Source organism: Sinocyclocheilus rhinocerous, unplaced genomic scaffold (assembly GCF_001515625.1).
Source record: "Sinocyclocheilus rhinocerous isolate Xijiao unplaced genomic scaffold, SAMN03320098_v1.1 scaffold278, whole genome shotgun sequence".
NCBI lineage: Eukaryota > Metazoa > Chordata > Actinopteri > Cypriniformes > Cyprinidae > Sinocyclocheilus > Sinocyclocheilus rhinocerous.
In genome coordinates, this window is record NW_015664178.1 from 488,484 (window position 1) to 500,495 (window position 12,012).

Here is a 12,012-nt window from a genome sequence, read left to right on the forward strand (position 1 = left end):
GTAAATATATCAAAACTTAATTTTTGATTAGTAATATGCATGGCTAAGGGCTTCATTTGGATAACTTTAAAGGCGATTTTCTCAATATTTAGATTTTTTTGCACCCTCAGATTTTAGATTTTCAAATAGTTGTATCTCAGTCAAATATTGTCCTATCCTAACAAACCATACATCAATGGAAAGCTTATTTATTTAGCTTTCAGATGATGTATAAATCTCAATTTCGAATAGCAGACTTTTGCAGGTGATCCATTGTGTGCTGCTGCTTGTACGAATTGTTTTGAGAAATGCATTCACTGGTTTGCATATGTTAAGGATGATTAAAAAAAAAAATTACCAAAGTGACTAAGAAAACTCTCAAATGAATTGAAATTTAACAGATATGACAGATAGACACACGGATGGATGGATGAACAGAACCACAGAAACACGGACGGACAGACAGACAGACAGACAGACAGATAGATAGATAGATAGATAGATAGATAGATAGATAGATAGATAGATAGTAAATGTTGTTACTCTGTGAAAACTTTTTTTTTTTGCTCCCAGCAAGATGTTAATTTAGTAACATCCGGAAAGATGGTGAAGTGTCTCTCATGACCAGCTGTAGTTCGTCTCTGACCCCCTGAGGGTTGTGAGATTGGTAGAAACACACCTATGCAGGTTTCCTCATCAGCTCATGGCCAATCAGACATGAGATCTCATATATGTTCACCAGGCTCCGAAGGTGCCCTCTCTCAGAAATAATTGCTTTCATTCACTCTCTCCCTCTCTCTTTGTTACAAGGACAAGGCACTCTTGTGATAAAACTGCTCATCAAGGTACGCCTTTGACTCCATTGGTTGTCCATTGGTTAACAAAAGTCTCCATCACAGAACCCCAGCACCTGGTACCCCTCTCCACTCCTACAAGTCTCTCCATATGCTCTGCTACCCACAAACACACAATATTGTGTGCCAAAGTACTTATTGTCTTTCTAAGGGCAGGGCAGAACTCATCATGCCTGCAAAATTACAATTAAAGCCATCTGTGCTAAGCCGTGGATGCAAAGAACAACATTGGAGGTCAAAGACAAACATGCGCGGTTATTCAACAGAACAGATTATTTCAAATCCAGTGCCCTGTTACACCAATGAAATACATGACTGACCAAAGTTTGGATCATAGAAATAGACATGCTAAAATGCTAACAATTCATTTTGCAATGTAACTGTTGGCTTTTGACTACATCTCAAATGATGTACTGACTTTAATAATATAGTGACTATGGTGGAAATGACATATTAAACATTTTTGGAATAAATTTCCTTGCTGCTTTGTCTTGCTAAATCTAATTTCATTGCCAACTTTTATGTACCCTAAATATACACTAACTTTCAAAAATATAGGGATTGGTAAGATTTTTGTAATGTTTTTGAAAGTCTTATGCCTGCCAAGGTTACATTTATTTGATCAAAAATACAGTACATTTTGAAATGTTATAACAATTAAAAAAAAACTACAGAGCTGCTCTCTCACAGACGTCAGATCTTTGTACCGAGAGAGATGCCCTTCTTAACAAGTGTTACAGTATTTGTATAAGTCCCTGACATGACAAGCACCTGACAGCTCAGAACAAACAGATCACAGGGTTTGCCTGACAGATTAAAGACAGAAACGTCCCTCCTACCGAGCCACAATGAGCTGAGACCGATCTCCCCGAGCCGATCAACCTCAGCGTAATCAACAAACAAAAAATTATTCATATATTAACCCAACACAGCAAACCTGCAGAAAGATGTGCACCACCTCCACCAACTCCATCAGCCGCAGCATCTCTGCATGCTGCTGATGTGAACCTCAAACTAATGAGCTGAGAAAATGTGCTAAAACACATTTACATTTTACAAAATGAGCACGGGGGAAAATGAACAGGCTGCTTTAAACACAATGAGTCATATTGAAGCACGCTGTGCATTGAAAAGGTAATCAATGCCTCCCGAAAGCCCCAGTTTCTTTTTGCGTCCCAGCAGTTGATCATTTGATATGTTAATAAGCTCCAGATGTAATAATTGCAGGGTTAATTAAATGTTACATTCAAGGGGCCGCAGAAAAGTGTTTCCTGATTACGAAATAAGAATAGTAGAGACCAGAGCTGCTGAGATGGAAAAGGAGAGAAAGGTAATAGAAGGGACAGAGGGGGGGGATGGAGTGAAAGCAAAGACGAAAGAGGAAATGGCATTAAGTGGAACAGTGATGCTCATCTGGCAGTGTACATCTGCATATCTGGGCCCCGCTGAAGCCCACCCATGAGTCAGGGGTGAGAGTATGTGCAAAAGTGTGCGCATTTTAGGGCCTATACTTGGAAACACGGCAGACGGAAGCCGACCACATGTGAGTCCTTGGGGATCGTTCACACAGGATTGATGGGCAAGATTCTACAGTTCGCTCTCATCAGTCCGACCCATCTGTTCTCTTAGTCTGCGTTTCCTCTACAGTAATCGTCATGCTGAACAATCTAGTGGAGAAATGGATGACATAAAAGGATGAATTACAATCTATAGCAACTGGCCATGAATTTGCCATTGACATTATTTCTTAAAGGATAAGTGTTTAATTTCTGTTCCATTAGAATCACACCAAACGGATTGCATAAATTCTGCTGTGCTTAAGTTTCTGTGTAGAATTTATGTTATAATATCCCTTTTCCAGTATATTGCCTGTAGGAAAGAACAAAAATGAGAATCACAAATGAAATTAATTGAATATTTGAATTCAAAAATATTTTAAAATATACAAAAAAAAAAAAAGAGGGAAAAAATTTCTTGATAACAGAATTTAGAACTTCAGCCATAGGCATTGGTCAGTCAAACAGAAAGCCCAGCCCTTAAACTCGAACTATTGGTTGAGCCAATGTTGTTGTATCAGGCTGGTTGGAATGTTCGAATAAACAAAGTTTTGTTTTGAGTGCCACAATTTGCATATTGAGAACATAATCCCACATAAATCGAATTAAGAAGAACTGAGAGGAGTAGACTATAGCAACACTAAAGGGTTAGTTCACCCAAAAATAAAAATTAGGCTGTGTTTTACTCACCCCCGATGCATCCTAGGTGTATATGACTTTCTTCTTTCAGATGAATCAAGTCGGAGTTATATTAAAAATTGTCTTTGATCTTTCAAGCTCTATCGTTGTACTCAGCGGGTGTTGCATTCCTTCTGTCCAAAAGACGTGAAATAAAAAGCACCCTTCCACAAAAAAAAAGTGTCTCACACGGCTCCGGGGGGTGAACAAAGGCCTCCTGTAGCGAATCGATGCGTTTTTGTAAGAAAAATATCCATATTCAAAACGTAATAATCACTTTAATGTAGCTTGCGCTGACTGTTGTACACTGGAAGCAGTTCCGGGCGGATGACCTCTGAGGTCAGCGTTGTGCATGCGCCGGTGCGTCTCGTGAAAACCAACGTTTGTTTACAGGATCAAAAGAAGCAAAGTTTCCTTACTTTAGCAAAGGAAAACAAGTCTCCTCTTGGCTTATATCGAAATCCTCTGACATTCTTCTTTACAAATCCTCGTTTTGTACTTCTAATTAGTGACCGTTGTTTTGTTTCGATCTCTCCGCGTGCGTCACTTCTTTTGCATGCGCAAAGCTGACCTCATACGTCATGCTCCCGGAACTGCTTCTGTGTACAACTGTTGGCGCAAGCTAGATTCAAGTGATTATTACGTTTTGAATATGGATATTTTTCTTACAAAAACGCATCGATTCGCTACAGGAGGCCTTTGTTCACCCCCCGGAGCCGTGTGAGACACTTTTTTTTGTGGAAGGGTGCTTTTTATTTCACGTCTTTTGGACAGAAGGAATGCAACACCCGCTGAGTACAATGATAGAGCTTGAAAGATCAAAGACAATTTTTTATATAACTCCGTATATACACCTAGGATGCATCGGGGGTGAGTAAAACACAGCCTAATTTTTCTTTTTGGGTGAACTAACCCTTTAGGGTATTCAGTTACATTGGGGAGAATGATCTACTGTACTGTAGGATGCTGTTATGTAACTTTACTGGAGTTCAGTTCATGCACAATGTGCTGCAGTGCCATGCGGCATTGTTTTTAAAGAAATCAGTGCTATCTGTCTGGTCTGAAAACTCCATTTCATCATCTTTAACAAGGCAGATTTTATTGTGCTGATTATGTCATTACCTCCTGCACCAGAAGTTTGCCTCCAGGGCTAAAGCTACATTTCTGTTGCTGGTACTGTAAGAAGAAGCAGAAACAGTAATAAGAATATAAGGAGAATGAGAGAGTGTGTAAGAAACAAAGGGAAAGTAGCTGCTATCCTGGATAATATGCAGTTATTCTGATTATGAAATGAAGGGTGTTACATGAGAGGAATGCAACAACAGATTCATTTTAGCACAAAGTTATGTCATTGAATTAAAGTCAGTAAAAAAATAAAATAAATTAATTCAAAATTTATTTAAATAATTAATTATAAAAAAGTAAATAAGTAGGCCTGGTTGGAACAGGGGATCATAATAGTTGTTGGTAATCAGTGGGACTTTTAATTCTATTGTTACCCATGTCATTTAATGTTGGATGAACATTAAATATGGAAAAATCTGGTTGGAGATTATTGTTTACTAATTACTAATTTATACCCAATATAATGCTTTCGGGATGAATGTATTTATTCACTTAAGCCAGTAAAATTTATTTAAAAACGAAAACAAAAAAACATAGCTAATATGTTTTATAAATTATGTGAAGCTGCTTAAATAAATAAGCTTTTTTTCTTCTTCAGTGAATTAGCGGGATGGCAGTTTTTTCTTGCCTTTGACTCTCGGTATACACTATAATGTGCTAGATTAGATATAAATACTTGATTGTGTCAACAAATGGCAGCGTTGAACATATGTGCACATTACAGGCTGACAGATTGTGCTATTCTTGTCATTCAACCCTCCACATAAATGAAAAACATAATTTGATCCAATTGCTCTATTTGAGATGCCTATACATCAACTACAAAATCAAATCAGATGTTTCTTATAAAATTCGACATTTGCTGACATGCAGTGACAGTCAAGTGCTATAATGCAATGCTCTCTATTTAATCTCATTGCTAGTACACAGACATTCAAAATATCTCATTTGTGATTCTTCTTCCCTACAGGCAGTATGGAAAATAAAGGACACAAAACATACATCCTCCCTGAGGTCCAGCTGAAAACCTCTGAAATCCATGGAAGAAAAATGGCAAAATCTCAGAGGCCATTCAAGAGAAACTAAATCAACTGAGTGACATGCAAGACCAGGGAAGTCATGGAGCAGATAAACCTGTACAAATCACACTAAATCTCCCATCCTCTCCAGAGGTGTGTTTGAGGTCTATTTATAATATACAGCAAAAACAAAAGTTGCTGGAAGAGAGGAACCTCTGTAGCCCTGAAAGCTGATTCAGAACGTGGGCTGAGAATAGAGAGATAAAGAAAGCGTCTACAGACTCCTCAGCGAGGTGGCCCACACCCACTGTATTAATGCAGGGAATAAGTGAGAGCATGTGATATCCCCTCTACACTCCTCCACGCATTGCAGTGGAAATGGAGATTAATCAGCCCGGGTGCATGGGCAGGAGTCACCGAGTGGGTGGAGAGAGTCATACACAGTCTTCTGAAGTCCTACTGTACACCCCAGCCTAGCCAGAAATGCCCAGAGGCGAGTTGACCAAACTGGGATAAACGGGGCGTTCACCTTTCCACACATTCCAGTATAATGCACTCGTACATGTTCTTGAGGTACTATATTTAACTTCAAGTTTCTTTTATATAAAGTTTAATGCCTGAAACTCTCTTACATCTGAGCTATATATGATTCAGATACCGGAGAGACTAAAACCACTGAAACAAGGTGCTTAAAGCTGAAGGGTGTATTTTTTTAAATGTTAAAGGGGTGGTTCAGTGGTTTTTTTCTAGGCTTGATTGTGTTTATGGGGTGCAGTCTAAAATGTGTTAATGCTTCGTTTTTTTTAAAAACGCATTATTTTTCACATAATCTACCTTTATTCCACACCGCTCTGTCCTTTCTCTGAGAAATGCGCTGATCAATTTCCTTCTTTTATGAAGCCCCTCCCTCAGAAATAGGCGATGGGCTCTGATTGGTTGTGATTGGCTAAACCGTCTCTAGTGCGCTTCTTAATGTCCCGCCCCTCTCCTCAGCGGCATGTGCTCCGGTTGTATTGTAAACAAAGGCGTCGTTAATATTGCTTATCAGTTTGAGCTCGATTGAGAAGCAGAGGATATTATTGAAGAGGATCGTGCAGATTGCAGATATTGTTTATGCTCAAACAGCAACATTACCCACTAACTAACGTTCAAAAAGTGAAATCACAATGAACCACCCCTTTAAAATACTTTTTGCTATCACATCTTAACATGTAGAGACTATAACTAATACATTAGTAGGTTGATTTCCCCAAAAGTAAAAAATCTTGCTCTGTTTGTTTGAACATCCCAATCAGTCTGACATAGTAACAGAGGCTCAAAGATATAACATGAGCTCGGGGACAAAACTCAAATCTGTTTGTCCAGTCAATGGCTCTGTCATTAATTTGTAATTCAGTGATGCTAGCAGCCCAGATGTCACTAATTTCCGATTTAACTCAGACTAGTAACTAAAAAACTATTTTATACCCTTTTTATAGCGTTTTATAATCTGATGCCATAGTTTCTATACCTCAATAACGTTTGAACTTTTTTTCCATGCCAGGGTTGTCAAATTTTAATGTAAGGTAGAAGAAATAAAGTGAAAATCAAAGACATTCATATAATTGTAAGGGGCCGTTTACACGACAACGTTTTCAGCCAAAAATGGGAAACTTTTTATGTGTTTTGCCCATTCGTTTACACGACAACGGCGTTTTGGGGACTGAAAACACATATTTTTGAAAATGGGATTCAAAGGGCAAGTTTTTGAAAACGCCACCGTTGTCGTTTCCGTGTAAACACCCAAAATGGGAATCTTTGATTGGAATCTTGGTGATGTCATGCGCGTGCGTAGTACGTGTTAGGTATGTAGACATGCGCACGTGTCGAATTTAAAGGCAAGCGCGAACAAACATACACAACAATGGCGGGGTACATGGTACTGTTGTTGCTGTTTAAGAGTTTGCTAACGCTTCTTCAGCAAAGTGTGGATTTACTTCACCAATATTACAGCAACAGCGGAGACGCATCATATACAACATGTAATCGTCACTTCCCTGGTACTGTTTACTAACAAGGTGACAGCGCCAACTACTGGCCTGGCATACTTAATACAGCGTTTTTGGCCGTTTTCGCGGATATGTGTAAACGTGAATCGTTTTGAAAACGTTGTCGTGTATACGTGAAACTTTTTAAAAACGCAAGGGGAAAAAAATCAGTTTTTGACTACATCGTTGTCGTGTAAACATAGCCTAAGGCAGACAGAACAATAGATAGAGAGGCACAGAAACAGAAAGGCAAACAGATAGATAGAGAGAATATAGATATACAGACAGAAAGACAGAATGAACAATGGATGGATGGATGGATGGATGGACGGATAGACAGATGAACAGGCAGATAGAGAGAGACAGCACAGGAAAGAGGCAGACAGACAAATAAATACATACATACATAAATACAGTACAAACAGTATGTTCAGCATCTGGAGTGTCTTGTTCAAAGGGCAGACGTGAGCTCCTAGATGTTTTAAAACGCGCAGGTTTAGCGCATGCTGCGCTCGCGTGACAGCCCACGTTCTGGAGACTCCATCGCCATGGAAACAAAGAAGCCAAGATGAGCTTCAGTAACTTCTTATGAAATTGATTTCATTATAATTGCTATTAGCATTATAAACAGTGCAAAATACTTATTTGTTGATTCAGCTTGTTGGCCTTTGTAAAATATGGGACAAATCGCTTCCCGTATTGATTTGATATGGGACGCATCATTTTACCTTTAAATACGGGACGATTCCGTATTTTAAGGGACGGGTGGCAACCCTATACATACTACAATTACTTCACTGAGACTGATGGGTGCAGTTGCTAAACACTGAATGGGTGTTGTTGATGTGAGTGTGTGTGTAGGCCTATGTAATGTACACAGTACTCTTTTAGTTTTTCGTAACGCAGAGTAACGCATTGTGTGTGTGTGTGTGTGTGAGGGGAACAGGGTCACATCACAGGAGAGTGAACTGCCTGTCAGAAATCATAGCACGTCAGCTGTCTTAATCGCGGCTTGAACTGGATTTTCCATGATTTGACCTGTTTAAAGCCCTTAGACACCAATATGTGGATCTGAAGAACCTTTGAAACATCAATAACTTTTTAAATCTCCATAGAAATATATAGGCTATAGAACCCTCTACAGCAAAATTATTTTTTGATAAGAAGCTACAAAGAACCTTTTTAACCTCTATTTTTAATCTAAGTGTGTGGTATAAACACTCTATTTGGGGTATAAATATGATTTCCGGATAAAGAATCAGGAAAATATGAAACAGACAAACATGCTCATTTTTTGGGAAACAGAATATCGATGATGTATGATGTTTCTGATTTTATCCCAGATAGCCATCCTCCATAATGGTAAAAAATGTATAGCCTGAATGCACTGTAAGTCACTATGGATAAAAGCGTATGCTAAATGCATAAATTATTTATTTAATTAATTATAATAAACATTTTTCAGCTGCGTCTATCAGGACATTCAGTGTTTTCTATCAATAAATTTGCAGCATAGTCACATTTGAGTTGTTCCATACTAATATATTTCCAAAGGCCAGAGAAATGCCATTGGTTTTCTCAGGACAAGTTTGGCTACTGCTATGCTACATTCATTAAAACTTCATTCCTCCAGTGTGGATGCATGGGAGGCTGCCCTATTTAGTGCCTCTACAAAATTTAGGTGGGGTCACGGCCCTGTCAATGGGGCAGTTGGAGGTGGTGTCCTTGGGAAAGACATATTGTTGCAATATAAGGGCCTTCAGGGTTGACATTATGAAGCATAACCCGGTTTAATTAACAGCTGTGGAATGTCTTTTGACAGCCACAAGGACCTTGAAGGAGACAGGAGAGGGATTAGGGGGCATTTAAATTGTGAATCCTATGACAGTCTTTCATTTAAATAACACACAGGTGAAAATATTGTTAAGAACAAGGTTAAACAATTCATGTACATGCTTAAAAATACCATTACGGAGAAGAAAATTCTCTGGAAATACTGCCGATCATCGGACCATACAGACATCATCATACAAGCTTTTTTTTAGTTTACTGTTTTCTTTGTCTTATTCTCATGGCTAAACAGCTCATGTGCTGTATCACCTTTAAAACTGACGCCGATGCAGAGCATAAGACAGGAAAAATTAATTATTCAACATGGAGAAATATGAACTCTGAATGGCGTGACTCACGAGAGCTCTCAGCCAATAGGGCCACTGATTTTATGAAAGATGCAGAGTTCAGGAGAAGAGCGAGGCCTTACTTTCATCCTCAGAGAATAGCACTGATAGAATCACAGAGGGAAAAATGCAGAGCGTCAAAGTAAGATTCCTTCAATTGATTACAATCACACGGTCAGTCCAGAAAGGCCAACTGAGGTTTGAAAAATCACTGCAGAAGGGTGTCCCTGGACTAAAAAAAAACAAAACATTGCATAGATGAGGGCTGGAAAGCACAGTTAGCTAAATAAAGACCAAAATAAAATAACTTACACTTAAAATTACACAACACATAGAGTCTCAAAACAGGACAGATAGGCATGAATAAAATAAAATAAAATAAAATAAAATAAAGTAAGTATATGAAACAATATAAAATACTGGAGTGAATAATTGCTGACTGAAAAAAAGTATGTAAGTAAAATAAAGTATGAAACAACAAAATAAAGATATGAAACTATAAAATACTACATAAGATAATAAATAGAATAAATAGATGCAATCAAAAAAAAAAAAACAGAAGGGAATGCTTTTGAAAAAAATAACAGAAGATCTGATTTGACACTGCTTTTCAACCTTCACAGCAACACCTTTATACTCTTTCATTATCTTACACTGTTTATTTATTCCATCCATAATAAAAGACCAGAGTGATAGAATGGCTTTGGAATGACCCACAAAACTACTACTGAAGAAATGTGACTAACATAAGAACCCTGACCACACACAATGTTTAGCCTGCAGGACTGGCAATGAAATAACACCACACAATCAATTACATGCAAAGCAGATGCTTTTAACCAAAGTGCCAGTCCACATTATATAAGAAAGAAAAGTCTTCCTGGAACAAACCAAGGGTTAAGTGTGGGGTTCAAACCCAAAACGATTTGGTCATCAACCCAAATCTTTAACCACTCTGCCACACCACCGTTATTTCTTGACAAACAGCCAAATACAATTTATGCACGAATAAACTGCTCCAAACTGGAGGTGCCTGTGTGCTAGAAACAACAGTGGTGTAACTGACTGACACACTCTTGGTGAGAAGAGACACAAGAAACTTCAAACATTTGACAGAAGACGTCTGTGACAACTCTTCTGACATCAGTCAGTCGCTGGCTGCAATGACAGCTACTCGAAACTCACAACAGCCCAAATGGGATAAGAAATACTGCTAATGCATTGCTGCTGTACTACACACATAACTCAAGCTCTTGTAGTTTACTAAAGCAGTGTGGTACGTCAACTAATTCAGAGATAAAGGCATCTAGGAAGCAGAACACTGTCTAAGGCCTGCTTCACACGCGATGTAAGCAGCAAAATTTAATCACAGAACACATTTTTTATAAATGTTGCACACCAACCTTAGCAGACTACACACTATCAACCTATTTATCAACATTTATTTGATCCATTTATTTGATCAAGAATACTGTAAAAACAGCAATACTGTGAAATTTTATTACAATACACTTTGATGAATAGAAAGTTCAAAAGAACAACATTTATTTAAAATACAAATCTTTTGTAACATAAAAATTCTCTTTACTGTGAATTTAATGTAGTCTTTTTTTTTTATCTTACCTACCCCAAATTTGATATGGCAGTGTATCACACAAATATTAATTTTTAAATATTCCTTTCTCTTTGAAGTGTTACAAGCTCTTGGTGCATAAAGAAGATCTGTAAAGTTGCAAAGACTAAAATCTGTGAAAGACACAGCCAAATCCAAAGAGATATTCTTTATAAAAGTTAAGAATCAACCACATCTACCTAAAACGGCTCGTTCTAACACGCCCCCACATACCTACGTGGCTTTCACCATGGACGAAGCGGAGTCCAGCCCGGGGTCGTCACATGTGGTTGACGCAAGCCCGCCGGCTGCTCCTTCATCGAATCCGCCGGCCGCCGCTCACTCTAGCCGTCGGCCTCCGCTCACTCAAGGCCGCCATGTGTGACGCTGTGTTTCGTTGTGAAAGCGAAACTACTTTGTTGGCCTTCCAAAAGAGGACATGGCTAGAAATCAGTGGTTAAGTTGTATTTACAACACTGTTCCAGAACAGTTCAACCCAAATATTCAGATGTGTGCAGCGCATTTTATGGAGGAAATACACAAAATAATGTTCTTTTTAGCAGCATCATATGACCCCTTTAATAAATGTATCTTGAGTGTCAAATCACCATATTAAAGTGATTTCTGAAGGATCATGTGACACTGAAGACTGAAGTAATGAGGCTGAAAATTCAGAAATATGAATAGTGCATTTTAAAATGTATAAAAATATAAAACGATTCTTTTAAAATGTAATGATATTTCACAATATTACCATTTTACTGTATTTTTGATCAAATAACAGCCTTTCTGAACATAAGAGATGCCTTTCAAACACATTAAAAAATTGCAATTATTCGAAACTTTTGACCGGTAGTGTAGAACACACAAACATTGGGTGAAATTACACATAAAAAAAAAAAAAATATATATAAAAAAAAAATAATTCAGAGCCACACTGCACCGCAGACGTGTGCAGTGTAAATTGTCTAAGCATTAATGGTAG